The following is a 13705-nucleotide window of genomic DNA, read 5'->3' as shown; positions in this document are numbered from 1 at the left end:
AAAATACCAAAATTTCCACTTAGCTTCACGTTTAACTTTATATTTTGATTTATCTGATTATGTAATTTTTAAATATTGAATGAATGATGTTTTGATTAGTTAGCCAGAAGACCTTTTTACCAAATACATTTTTACTCTTATTTGTGTAATTTCTTGTATGGCCAATTTTTAATTTTACTTGAGTAAAATATGTTCAAGTAGTGCTACTCTTACTTGAGTACAACTTTTGGATACTCTACCTACCTCTGCTTATAACCACAAACTGTAAAACACATTAATGGCATTTCATATGACAGACCAAATTCAGAGTAGAGCGTAAACGTAAGTGGAAAAGTTGTTGGTCATGAATGAAATTAATCCTCAAAAAACTAATATATCTGCCCAGTGTTTGCCAAATGGTTCAAATTACACTGTGATATTTTTGCCACAAAATTTCAGCAGTAACATTGGTTACTGTATGTAAGAGGAATCTTGGCTTTGTGTTTGTTGATTTGCTGCGGAACAATTCAAATTCAGGAGTACTGCAGTATGCTTTGTTTTTTCCCCTCCCTCCCATCTTGCTGTTTTCTTTGCAATTAACGATGCCAAGCTGAGTCAACCATTGTAATTCTGTGCATGTATCACAGCGCTCATTAACACCCACCAGGGCTACCTGCATATTTATGCTCTGTAAGAGCTTTTCCAGGATGCTGAGTGTGTTTGCTTGCTGAGAGTGTTTGACATGCTGCTCAGTCTCCCTGGGTGGAGCAGTGCATCAGGTTCTTATCCCTCCTCAAACAAATGTGTTTGAAGAGGGATGTAAACATGTTTTAACTGGAACCTAATTCCAGTACAAGATGACACAGTAAGATACAGTAGCAAAAATTTAAAAAAAACAGAGAATCCCTGAAAGGAAGATAGTTCTAAGCTAAATTATTCTCACTCCTTGAACCTATGGTCACATTGAAACACTAACTTTTCTGTATTTTTACAGTGAATTTCTGTGATAACCAAACACATAACAGAGAGTGGTGTGTGTCTGTCATCGATGAGGCCTGAAGGATGTAGATGAAAATAAACAGTTTTGCTGAAAGGAAAGTCCTTTTGAGCCCCTTTATGACTTTTAACAAATCCAAATGTCAGAGTGATTCATTTGAACAGCTATATGCAGTGAACTGCAGGACTCATCTCAGTTAGTGAGAACTATTCTTTGTATTTTATGACTTTGTTTGCTTATGATGCTCTGCTTACATGTCTGCAACTATTGTTATTTTTGTTTAATTAAAAATGATTACAATTATCAAATACTATAAATAAATGCAATTGGTAGAAATTGGTGGATTATTTTTATATTTAATAGTGCGGAAAAGGATTTTTGTTTCTGTTAAAGCAACTCAAGTCTATGTTTCTTTGATTGTACTTTTAAATCAAAAATAGCCCTAATTGTTATTAATGCACATAACACTTGGTAGTAAAGAACAGTTTTTTTTATCTCCATGTGTTTGACATCATTGTAAAGCTTCAACTCCATAGAATCTGGATGAACAAAGAAATTTTCATTTCAGGTTGGATTTTATTTTAAGATGTGTTATCGTGGGGGTGATTTCAGGTTAGGTGGTCTGAGACTGTTTGGTAAATGGGTTAAGTGGTCCTCAGCCTGAAAACGTTTAAGAAACACTTGGTTAAGTAGTGGTTACACCTTGTTAAGACTAGGAAAGACTTACAACAAGAAACTTTCTCGTTATGACAAGACACTACCCCGAAGCCATGCATAGACTCTGAACCACTTCGTTAGGATTCTGATCTTACAACAAGATGATCAGGTTAAAGGAAAGGAATTCAGTCTTAAGTCAACACAAATTACTTTTGAATTCACCACATTCTCACCCATATCCTTCATCCTACTCCCTTAGGATTGTCCCACCAGATGGACACAAAGGCATTGAGCAAATTCAGAAATGCTGATTGCTGAATGATGAAGGCTTGCGTAATACAGTTTTAAAAAGTTTTTTGTTGTTTTTTGTTGGGTTTTTTTGAGGATTTTATGTTGTAATACAGAAGAAATATTTAGGAACATGATGCAGCAATATTGTGACATCTAAGGAGCTAGAGTCCCAACGACATATTCTAGCAAAATCAATTCTATTTCCAATCATGTGGGACCGACATGTGTCGGTCCCACATGTTTTCAGATATAGAGGAAATGAGACTAGGAGGTAGAAGAGAAAGATGGTTTTAGATAAAGAGAGAGTAAAGACGGCTTTAGCTTTTAAAATCCTACATAGCTGCGCATTCTCATTGGTAAATTCATCCCCATGTGTACCACTAGGTAATCCAGCTAGAGAAATGGCTGGACTCTTTTGTAAGGCCCTCTGTGTGTCCCTTCATTTTATCCCAGCTATTACCATGGGAAAATCTACCAAATGTAGAGCTTGATCCTTTGCAACTACGTTACATGATCACAATGAGGCACCATAATGGACTTTGGAAGTGAGATCCCGGAGTATCGATTGCATTCTTAAGCTGTTTGTGACATGAGCTCACCTAGTTGGAGCTCATAGACACCGGTATTTACAAAAGTTGGGAATAGTTAGCTTACAAACCAACCCATACATTGGGTTTGTACCTCAGAGCAGTCTTAAAAGTATAAAAAATCCTAGATGCTATCCAGTTTGTATGGTTTTTGGACATTGGAGGCTACATAATGGTGGAGCATTTTCTCCATGGTTACTAATGATTAATTGCGTACCTTCACCATAATGCCATGCTTGATTGTATCTTATTAATCTTACTTAAGAAGTGCATGAACATTGCTGTTCTTACCTTGTAAAGTGTTCACCTCAAATCATACACTGAGGGCTGCCTGTCCTTACGATTGACAGTTGCTATCCAGAGCTGTCTTCTTTCCTCATCAAAAGTTTAACAAGTTTGGTTTGCATCCTTGTCCATTTGTGAAACCAATCATGCAGCACCCTATGACTTTTTTTTACAGTGAAATTATCTAAATAAAAGCAGTATAAGACTGTTTTTTGAAAATCTTGACTAAAGTTGATGTTTGCCTATGTTGTTTTGACATCTGACCCTCTAATCTCAAATGTAATTCTATGTATAGGTAAATACAATTCCTCCAACTCGATATCATGAAAACCTATATCTACTGTAAACTTTGTGAAAAATCAGATGATGTAAAATCAAAAAACTGTACCAATGCACCATCTGCTCTATTACAAAATAAACACCAAAACAGAAACCCCACTGAGAGCCCTGAACAAAAGCTGCAGTCTGACACTTGAGAAAAATGATATCCAAAACTCATTTTGGTATAAAAATATGCAGTTTTTTATTTTCAAAGAATGTGTACAAAACAGTATACATTATGTAATTGTATTAGATTAAATTTTTGCGAAGCTGAGACAAATGAGATGGAAAGCTATCACCAGCATCAATAGTAATAGTTATTTCAACAATATCTAGCTGCCTCTCTGTTTAGATTGATGACACCTTGTCTTGTTGAATACAATAGTTATATTGACGTGGCGTTTATGACACATGACTACATCCTGAACTCTTGTCCTGCTGCATGACTGAGTTGTCAATCTTGAACTGTGGCTGGGATGAAGACAGATTTGTCTGATTGGTCATGGCAGACAGATATATTTGAAGTTTCATAGAAAAATGTGACATTAAGAAATTCTATATATTCTCTAAAGTTGCACTGACTACAGAGATTGTGGGTAGACAAGTGAAAGGGTGAATCTGTAATCAAAGGTCATGATTCATGTACTTCATGTATTCCTTCATGTACTTCGTCCGTGAAGGAGGATTAAGTACAACCAAAACAAACACGAGAGTCTAGCACTAGTGGAAAAAATGGTTCATGGTTTTTTTTATCGACAAAAGAGAAATACTTCAACCATTAAAATCTGATGCCACTCTATTTTTTTTTACATTTTGTTAAATGTAAAAAATATTACAAATGTCTTGAAAATATTACAAATGTTGCAGTTTTGGTCCCCAAATGAAATGTGTCTCCTAGACTATAAGGTGTGAAAACACTGCAAAACACTCTCCAAAGAGTTAAATGGAAGGTGGTAAAATTGTTTTCAATATTGACACAAAATTGGATCAATTCTTAGATGATATAGAGGTAACATGAAAACTTTCATCAGCTATGTTTTGGACCCTTATTTTTTAAAAATAGTTTGAAGATAGATAAAAACAAAATATGATGATCTATGTTTCAAACTGATCTGAAACATTTAGATGTGGCAAAAAGTAAAGTTACATAAAATAAGATTTATGTAACGGAGTAAATTCCTTTCCTGGCACTTCATCACAAAGATCAAGGTTAAAACAAGAATTTAGTTATACTGCATCTTTTGTACCAACTATAAAAATTAGTCCCCTTTCAGTATGTTTCATTACTAAAACCACCGTGAGTAGCTGTCAAAGAATATTCAGAACTTCAGCCTTGGAGTCTGAAAAGGTGACAGAAGTGGTGATTGGGGTGAAAAGGATGTTGCATGGAGTTAGAACAAGACTGGGTTGAATACATTGACATTGATCCTGGGTCAGCGTTGGCATACATAAGTGCTTCATCATTGGTGTGAAAACATCAGTTTACTTTGGTCTGCTTTTTTAGCAGTTCTTATGAGGGAATGCTAGTGGGAGTGAGTCACACAATTTCTGAAAGGCAGGCTGGAATTATAATCTTCAACAAGCCTTCAGTGCAGGAGGCCACTTTCCTCAGCGGTCAGTCATAGATACACGCTCAGCAAGGTCCGACAGCCACAACATCCGTCTTCTTTTTCCTGAGGGGACAGGAACACAGTCAGCTCTTCGTCATGAGGACATTCTTCCTTCTGCTCCTTTCTTTGTTCCTGGTGTCCCATGGACCGACGGCTGTCATCACGGGGGTGAGTAGAAACAGGTAGATTCCTCAGAGGAAGCTGGAAAGTTGTGCCTGCTGTTTGATTGTCCTTAAAATGGGAAGGAAACATGTTTAATTCCACTTATTGCATGGATTTGTTCATACAGTAGAAGAATGGAGATTTTTTAAAATAAAATACTCAAGTTGGAAAAACTCCACTGTATACTTTTGCATCATTTAGTAGTGCTGAAAATGCATAGATAAAACATAAAATGGGAAATTTTCTTCTTTATTTTATGTTCAATGTTTTTGATAAGTTCAACAAAACCATGATACATACAATAACAAAATAAATCACCAATTTCTCATCTCCAAAAGATCATTTAGATTTTTTAAAAATCACTTTTGGCAAAAATTTTAAATATTACAAGCCATGCAAGTCATACAAATGGAACAGATACAGAGTGACATTTACCATCCAGCGCTGGGCGTCACTTAGCACACCTTAGGGGTGACACCAAGTGAAGCAAAGATGGTAGCACGAGGTTAGCTTTTATTTGTCTCCTCATTCTGTACCTCCGTAAAAGGTAGTGTAACCAGTTTCATTTTGTTTGTGTGACTGTCTCCAGGTTTATGTCATTATGGTTATGTAAGCAGCAGCAGTCTGCATGCAAGTAGATAAGAGATGGAGGAAAACACAGAATCCATTAAAATCCTTCTTAGAGTTTTCCAGACAATAGTGGACCACACAAAAACATGCACAAATTACTAATGTGTTTTGGGTTTTTTTGTACTGTAACCATTAAAAAATCTCCCCTTCAGTTCAACCTTATAAGTGGAGACACATTGTTGATGTTACCATTATAAAATAGCTTACAATTAAGTATTGGCAAAGCTCAATGTAATTTTCACAGGAGGCGGAGCTTTGTTGTTAGCAGCTGCTGAAAGTAACTAAAAAAGTTACTTTTAATGTAACTTAGTTACTTTCCAAATCAAGTAGTCAGTAATCTAACTGAGTTATTTTTTCAAGGAGTAATCAGTAATCCGATTAAAGTTACTTTTTCAAAGTAACTATGCTATCACTGTGTAGGACACAACTGAAAGGTAAAATAAACTGCAAATCTAAATTATGCTATAAAAATACAAGCACTTTTTAAATGTATTTTATTATTCATATCAAATCTGTTGGAAAAAAAAATCTACTGTAAAGATAACTTCCATTCATAGCATGTAGTGACAGAACAGTTGTATCTGTCACCACAACTCTGTGGTGAAGCCATTCAATGTATAGCAGCAACTGTCTCCTAAAATCACAGCTGTCCTCCTCATCGCGTTCCCTTCAACTCATCAAAAGTGGAGCTGTCACTCAACTTGACATCCAAACATTCAAAAAAAAAAAAAAAAAAAAATGAACACAAATGTTTTAATATTCTGGGGGATTTAAAGATTTTGACTTTTCTTGTTAATGTCGCTATTAAATTGCAGAGATTTTCATTTGTTAACCAGCTGATAAAATTGTCTTTGCAGAAATAGTCATTCAAAATAACAATAAAAATAGTGGCAGTTAGGGCTGGGCGCTAATAGATTTCATCGATTAATTGAAATTTTGATTTTTGAAGATTTAAATTTTGGAAAACTTGAATTTTTTCCTCCACCATTGCAGTCTTTGGCTTTCCATAGTTAAAAGTGATGTCAGGACTCCTACGGCTGCCATCTTGTTACACAAATCTGTTTAAGTATAATTCTGATGATAAATTCAGATGGTCCAGATGGACGCAGTAGTGGATTGGTGTTGGATGGCCACCACGTCCCAACACGGCTGTGATGTCAGCAAGGAGGTGATGGAGTCATGCTTTGGGCTGAAATCATGAGGAGAGAGAGAGAGAGAGAGAGAGAGAGAGCTGGTCGGCCCCTTCAGAGTCCCTGAAGGTCTGAAAATGACCTCAGCAATGTATCTGGACTTTCTGACTGATCACCTTCTTTCATGGTTCAAAAAGAAGAGCCGTACCTTCTGTAGCAAAATCATCTTCATGCATGACAATGCACCATCTCATGCTGCAAGGAATACCACTGTGACATTGGCTGCTATGGGCATCAAAGGGGAGAAACTCATGGTCACCATCCTCCTCTGACCTCTGACCTCAACCCTATTGAGAACCTTTGGAGTTTCCTCAAGCAGAAGATCTGAGGATGGAATGCAGTTCATATCAAAACAGCAGCTCTAGGAAGGTTTTCTGACATCCTGCAAAGAAATTCAAGCAGAAACTTTCCACAAACTCACAAGTTCAATGGATCAAGAATTGTGCTGTGATATCAAAGAGGTTCTATGTTAACATGGAACTCGGTCTGTTAAGATGTTTTTGATTGAAATACCTTTTGATTTTAGTACATGTGAACACTTAATGCTGCACATTCAAAGAACGACCGTTTGCAGTTCTTTATAATCCATAAAATGTTTAGAAAATCTGCTGTGCATAATAATTTTTAACAGTGCATTTTGAGTTTTTTATCAAATTTAATGACAGACAGCATTCTCTATTTTTTTAAATACTGTTCTCATGGGGAGCTTTGTTCAGTAACATTTGATTTATACTGTAATAGTTCATGACTTGCAAATTATACTGACCATCATTTGCATTGACCATTTAAGAAAATCTGAGAAAATATCACTTGCATAATATTTTGGAACACAGTGTACAAATCACAGATGCACTGTTATCCTTTGCTGTATTTTCTACAGTTAAATACCACAAAATGCCCAGTAAAACTACCATAAGACATCTTTACAAGTAGTTACTGTAATTTGCATTGCATTATGGGTATAGTACATAGTATTACAGTAACTTACTGTATGTTTTGAATTTGCAGTAATTTACTGTTTACACATTACAGTAGTGGTACTATACTTATAATATACAGTAAGAATTATATTTGATTTCTAACGGTCATCATACACTGTTAGCCTTTGCTGTATTTTTTACAGTTAAATACCACAAAATGTCCAGTAAAACTACCATAAATAGGGTGACCATATTTTCAGTTGGGAAAACCAGGACACATTGTAGCGAGGGGGGAGGGGGGGTCTGAAAGCGGGGAAACTCTTTTGTAAATAGTAGGTAAACATACATTTGCGCTTTGGCATGTTGTTGGCGTACTGACAGCCACGCTATCTATCTTCTGATTAAGAACAAGGCTGCCCGCACTGACGGCTCAGGGATTACGTCACACGCAGGGCCGTGCGCAGTGCCCTAGTGCCTGTAAATATAATGGTCCAATGAAGGTAATTTAAAAAACAGGACATTTCCTCACTTTCTAAAAAAAAACCCGGGACGCCCCGGACAGGACGTGAAATACGGACATGTCCCGGGAAATACGGACGTTTGGTCACCCTATAAGACATCTTTACAAGTAGTTACTGTAGTTTGCATTGCATTATGGGTATAGTACATAGTATTACAGTAATTTACTGTATGTTTTGAATTTGCAGTAATTTACTGTTTACACATTACAGTAGTGGTACTGTACTTATAATATACAGTAAGAATTATATTTGATTTCCAACGGTCATCATAGCTGCTTCATCGTGGTTCCCTGTTTCTGTATTTTTACTCCTTTAGTGGTTAACATATTTTTAAGGCAGAAAGAGAGCATGTACTTTTGTTTTTTTCACATCCTAGCTAACATTAATATGCAGTTTATCTAGCTACGTCATCAAGCGTGGCTTCGCTTCCAACTGTTTTCTGATGACGTTTGTTTTAAACTCCGAAGCTTTTTCCCTCCAAGTGCAGCTCTGTCTCCGTGCTGTGGGCTCACACTGCTTCAGCTCTTCAAGACAGGTAAGAAAACACTTCTTAGAAAACTGTTTGAAGCCAAAGCCTAGCCTGGAAATGTACATTTTAGATGGAGTTAACGTAGCTTATAGCATCATGCTATCATGCTATAACTTAGCATTATAGCATGAGCTGGTTTGTGCTGGTTAGCCTGGTAAAATAACGTTACCTTTACGTTACTAACTCTGGTGTTTTATATAACTGGCATATTGCAACCTTATAAGTTACGTGTCTGTAAATGAGGTGAAAGATAGGAAAATATGATGTTCTTATTTTTTGAGCTGGTTCGGAATTAACGTTAGCTAAGGTGCTAATTTTACCGTTGAAGGTTTTAGCTTGACTTTTACCGCTTAATCTTCCTCGGGCGGCTTTGAGTTGAGATGAGCTCAGTGCTGAGTGTCTGTTAGCATTGTTGTTACATCCTTTGTCGAACAATACAACCTTAACTGATAATTGATCCCCCCCCTTCTCTTTTTTTTTGTACATCTAATGACTGTTCGTTTGTTTAAACCATGACCTTGCAAATGTTAAAAGTGCAGATTAGCTACGTAGGTCAGCAAGGATGAATTTCTAACTTTGTTCTTTTTTCCCCTTTTCTTCAGATGACTTTTTTTTAACTCCCAAGCTTTTTCCCTCCAAGTGGCTGTGCAGTTCTGTCCTGCTGACTGCTAACATAGCTTCATCTCTTCAAAAGACAAGACAACAGGTAAAAAGACAGCTCTTCAAACATATTTGAAGCCACAAAATAGTCTGGAAATGTAGAGGAGCAGCTAACCTAATCTATAACTTTGAGCTTGCTACAGCTGGTTAGCCTGCTAAAGTACCATTACATCTTCAACATAGTGTATAAGAGTCTGTAAATGAGGACAAAGGTGAAAAACATTAAAGTAGTTTCTGTTATTTTTTGAGTTGGTTCAGCCACAGTGGCAGGTGGACAAAAAAGTTAATTTCCAATCCTGGTTACACATAAGGACTGTTCACATGTTTAAACCATGCTCCTGTGAATTTAAAGTTAAGTCGGTACTAACAGGTGCAACTATGTACAGGTGTAAATTCTGCAGCATTTGTACTTCAGAATTTACAGAATTTTGTAGTCATGTGAAGAAACATCAACACACAGCTAATTATCGGTTTGTATGTGGAATAGAGCAATGTCCTGCTTCCTTCAGAACATTTTCTGCATTCAGGTCCCACATGCACAGGAGTCACCGCCATTGCAGAAGTCAAGACTGAACACTTGTGGAATGTAATGCTTTAAAAAATGCATTTAGCCCCACAAACTGTCATTCACATCCACTGTTTCAGAGTGGTAGCAGGATGTAGGGGTAAAGTCTAGTCTAGTCTCCGGGATGAGGTTCTCAAAAACCTGTTGTAATCTGGGTGAACTGGCCCTTTAAATATAAATTACTACCAGTAATTCATATTTAAGAGAGTTTTCCTTTTATGTTTTAAAGGTATCTTCCACCAAGATGTCTGTTGAAATGGAAATGACCTTACCCACTACACCAAGGGTAATCATGCTTGGTAAGAGGAATATTTTCTATCACTATAATTTTTTTGTAGCAATGTATGTAATTGTTATGGTAGTCTGTACTTTTACTCACTAGCGTTAGCCTGACAAGGGTTTGTCTATTTTAGGAAATAGCTTGATGTCTGCAACCCGGTGGATGGTCAGTATGGAGGAGAAGGTATTTTTCGAGCCTGAGCAACTACATGACTTTGCCAGCGTCCTTGCTGTCTTTTTTGGGTCATATTCTGTCTTCAATCTGGAGTATCAGGAGTCAGCATCCACCACGCTGGAGATGATACAATGGCAAGTACTCTACACCAAGCCATTTATGAATTCAATTTAATGACAGTTTGACTGATGATGAAGAACCATAGCTGATTGCTGTATTGTACGTCTTCATTAAAAAATACAATTAATATATTTTATTTCTGTTAAAAGATTCTTTGTGAGGATCAATCCAGATGTTGGTACCAAATGCACAGCCAAAGTCGGTACAAGCCGCAAGACGGGAAGTCTTGTCAAGAGGAAAGTAGTCAGTGTCAACTCCCAGATCACCACCTTCTTCCAACGACTTGCTGAATTTGAATGGAGGACTTCCAACTAGGTAAGTATTTTACCAAATGTAAATGTTTATTATTTTGTTGTCTTTTCCTCCTATCTTGCATGCTCTGACTTTACTTTAGCCTTTTTAATCTGATTTTAATGATTATTTATAAATGCCATGTGATTCCTACACAATAGCCCTTTAGAGTAGCCTGCATCTTTTCTGTGTCCGTGGTAAAAAGTGGATGTCGCTGCATCTCTTAATAAATCACAGAAATGTATAAGTGTGTAGTCGTTTAAGTGTGGTGTATTTTTATACTATGCAGTTTTCAGTTTATTAGGCACACCTTTGCAGTAATCCGTCAGCACCAACAAAATGACTAAAAAGATTGTTGTACTTCATCGTCCCCTTGGGGACATTTGTAGTACGCAATCTTTTGAATTACTGAAGACTGACTGACTGCTTTTGCCATAAACAATCCAAAAACCTGAAGTGAAGCCAGTCCTGCTCATTCTTTATGCAGCTTCTATTATCACTTTAGTCCAATTGATTTTTTTTTAAAACAAATTATCAACTTAATGCTGCTTTATGACAAAGATTTTATGCATGTGAACATTGTCACTTCAGCTTAATTTGTCAACTTCCTGTCGATTTGAAAATGTAGATAATTTCCTGACCCTCTCATGATCTCCCACATTGTCTGTCTTATTCTTTACAGTTCAGCTTCCACAAGATGGATCCCACTGATTTTGTTTGACGAATGGAATAAAAGTTCTTCTGATGTAGGAAATGTGTTCTATGGTTTTGTTGTTTTATAGCACATTATATTGTATTGTGACATTGTTTTTTATGACATTGCGAATATGTAAATGGATTTTATTTCTACAAATCTGCTGAAAATAAATACCTGTTATTCACAGTACTTGGACTAAAATTTCTTTTATGAAATTTTTCGGTTTATGGTAAAATATTCTTATCTTAAAGAAATGTAAACTTTAATTTACAGTAAAACTGACATGTTGTGAAACAAGTTTACAGTAGACCAGCTTTACTATAAAATACAATTACAGTATTATACTATAAACTACATTTAAAGTAATGCAGTTATAACTGTAAAGCACACTCACAGTAAAAATTAACTGTGAAATATCATAACAGTAAAGGTACTGTAGAATGGTAATTACAGTAACTTGCTGGCAACAGTGTTGCCAGTAAGTTACTGTAAAATTACAATAAAAGGTCTAACAGTGTGGGAGCATCTCACTTTCATACACTTGAAGAAGAAAACAGGTGATCAAACTTTATAAAAAAATATGTTCATTTGTACAAGTGCTCAAGTACATTTTATCCAAGTAAATATAGAATTTAATAAGTTGTCACAAACAAAAATTAAGCTTGACAAACTTAATTCGATAACTTGTAACCAATTATTTTTTTTTTTTAAGTTGTAGCTCTGTTCTCTTTTTCAGCATAGCAGCAGACATATTTTATTGCTTTAAGAAGCAATAAAATATTGCTTTTTGTTTATTTGTCTTTAAGGCTTTTTTCGGCACTAGTGTCTTTATTTTGGCAGTAATCTAAAGGGAAGGAAAGAAGAGGGTGGAGTGGGAAAGAACCGAGGATGGGATCGTGACTCAGAGCAGCTGGGTGCCCCAGATATCCACTGCGCAACAAGACGCCTCACATTGTGTGCATGTAGTGCCTTTCTCCCCAATTTACCCAATTATAGAATAGAATAGAAGTACTTTATTCATCCCAGCAGGGAAATTACTTCGCAGTTACAGCATAGAGACAAGACAAGACAAGAGACAAGACACAATAACAACGTCCGGGTGTTGAGTCTGGAGTTTGGAGTTTGGCTGCGGTAGAGCTGATGATGTCACAGGCCACAGCTGCATCAGCTGATGGGGGAATGCAAACAGCGATCAAAATGGCGGACGTAAACTCCCTCTGCAAATAACACGGCCGCATTCCCACAGCCAGAAGTTCAATGTCCGGGCTACAATCTGTTCCTTCACGTTAACATGGCCGGGATTACACCACCTCTCACTCACATAAAGTGCAATCCCGCCGCCCCTCTTCTTCCGACTCTTGGAAAGGAAAATCCAGGGACCTCCACGCTGCAGTCCGGAATAAGCGAGTGCAGCCAGGTTTCCGTGAAGCAGAAGATACTGCACTCCATGTACTCCTTCTGGGTCCTACATGCTGGCTTGTGCCATCTCCTCTTCTCCCTCCGTTTAACTCCAGACCTGCAGCCCCGTCGTCCCCTTCGCAACCCTTCTGGTACCACAGGCCTGCCCCTGGGCAGCAGCAGAGGCCCACACAGAGCAATCAGCCATTCACGCGAGCAAACAATGCCGCCACTCCGTTTGGCGAGGCTCTCCGCAACAAAGAGCAGAAAAAGCAGCAGAAGAGCGCGGAGAACAGCGACAGAACCACATCCAGCCACCGCGGAAAGCCCAACCGACGATCCATGGGTTCTTTGAGCACGGATCCTTAATCGGTTACGGCAAATATACACAGATTAACACACACGACGGGAGCTGCGTCTGCAAGCAGCCAGCTGTGCCGGCGCCATCTGCTGACTCCTCGCATTTTACTAGTGTCATGCAAAAGTTTTCACAGCCTTAATTGTTTTCCATGGTTTGCCATGCTACAATATAATCTTTAATATGTTTTCTGGAGATGTTGGCATCGGGGCCGCTGGGCCAGGCCTCTATGGCAGTGTTTCTCAATTCCAGTCCTCACGCCCCCCCCTGCTGCCCTGCATGTTTTAGGTGTTTCCCTTCTGCCACACACCTGGATTGATGGAGGCACATCTAAAACAGGCAGAGCAGGGGGGGCTGAGGACTGGAACTGAGAAGCACTGCTCCATTGGGAATAAAATTTGGTTTTGTAGCCCTCTATATCTGCTATTAATGTGGATTGCTGAAAATCAACAGACGATTAGATAATTCACACAGCTGCTATAA

The 13705-nt window shown here is 37.6% G+C and overlaps 2 long non-coding RNA genes across 2 annotated transcripts; both read left to right on the top strand.

The window, feature by feature from the left end:
* Window positions 1-8111: 8111 nt before the first annotated feature.
* Window positions 8112-10492, top strand: LOC114147470 (uncharacterized). Its single transcript, XR_003596061.1, has 4 exons — window positions 8112-8685; window positions 9282-9385; window positions 10134-10203; window positions 10318-10492. It is a non-coding gene; the product is annotated as an uncharacterized LOC114147470 (long non-coding RNA).
* A 135-nt stretch (window positions 10493-10627) lies between these two features.
* On the top strand, window positions 10628-11523 carry LOC114147472 (uncharacterized). Its single transcript, XR_003596062.1, has 2 exons — window positions 10628-10793; window positions 11452-11523. It is a non-coding gene; the product is annotated as an uncharacterized LOC114147472 (long non-coding RNA).
* Window positions 11524-13705: the final 2182 nt, after the last annotated feature.

The sequence above is a fragment of the Xiphophorus couchianus genome, chromosome 7, assembly GCF_001444195.1.
Source record: "Xiphophorus couchianus chromosome 7, X_couchianus-1.0, whole genome shotgun sequence".
Taxonomy (NCBI): domain Eukaryota; kingdom Metazoa; phylum Chordata; class Actinopteri; order Cyprinodontiformes; family Poeciliidae; genus Xiphophorus; species Xiphophorus couchianus.
Note: the sequence above shows the minus strand (reverse complement) of the source record. Positions and strands in the feature narration are given on the sequence as shown.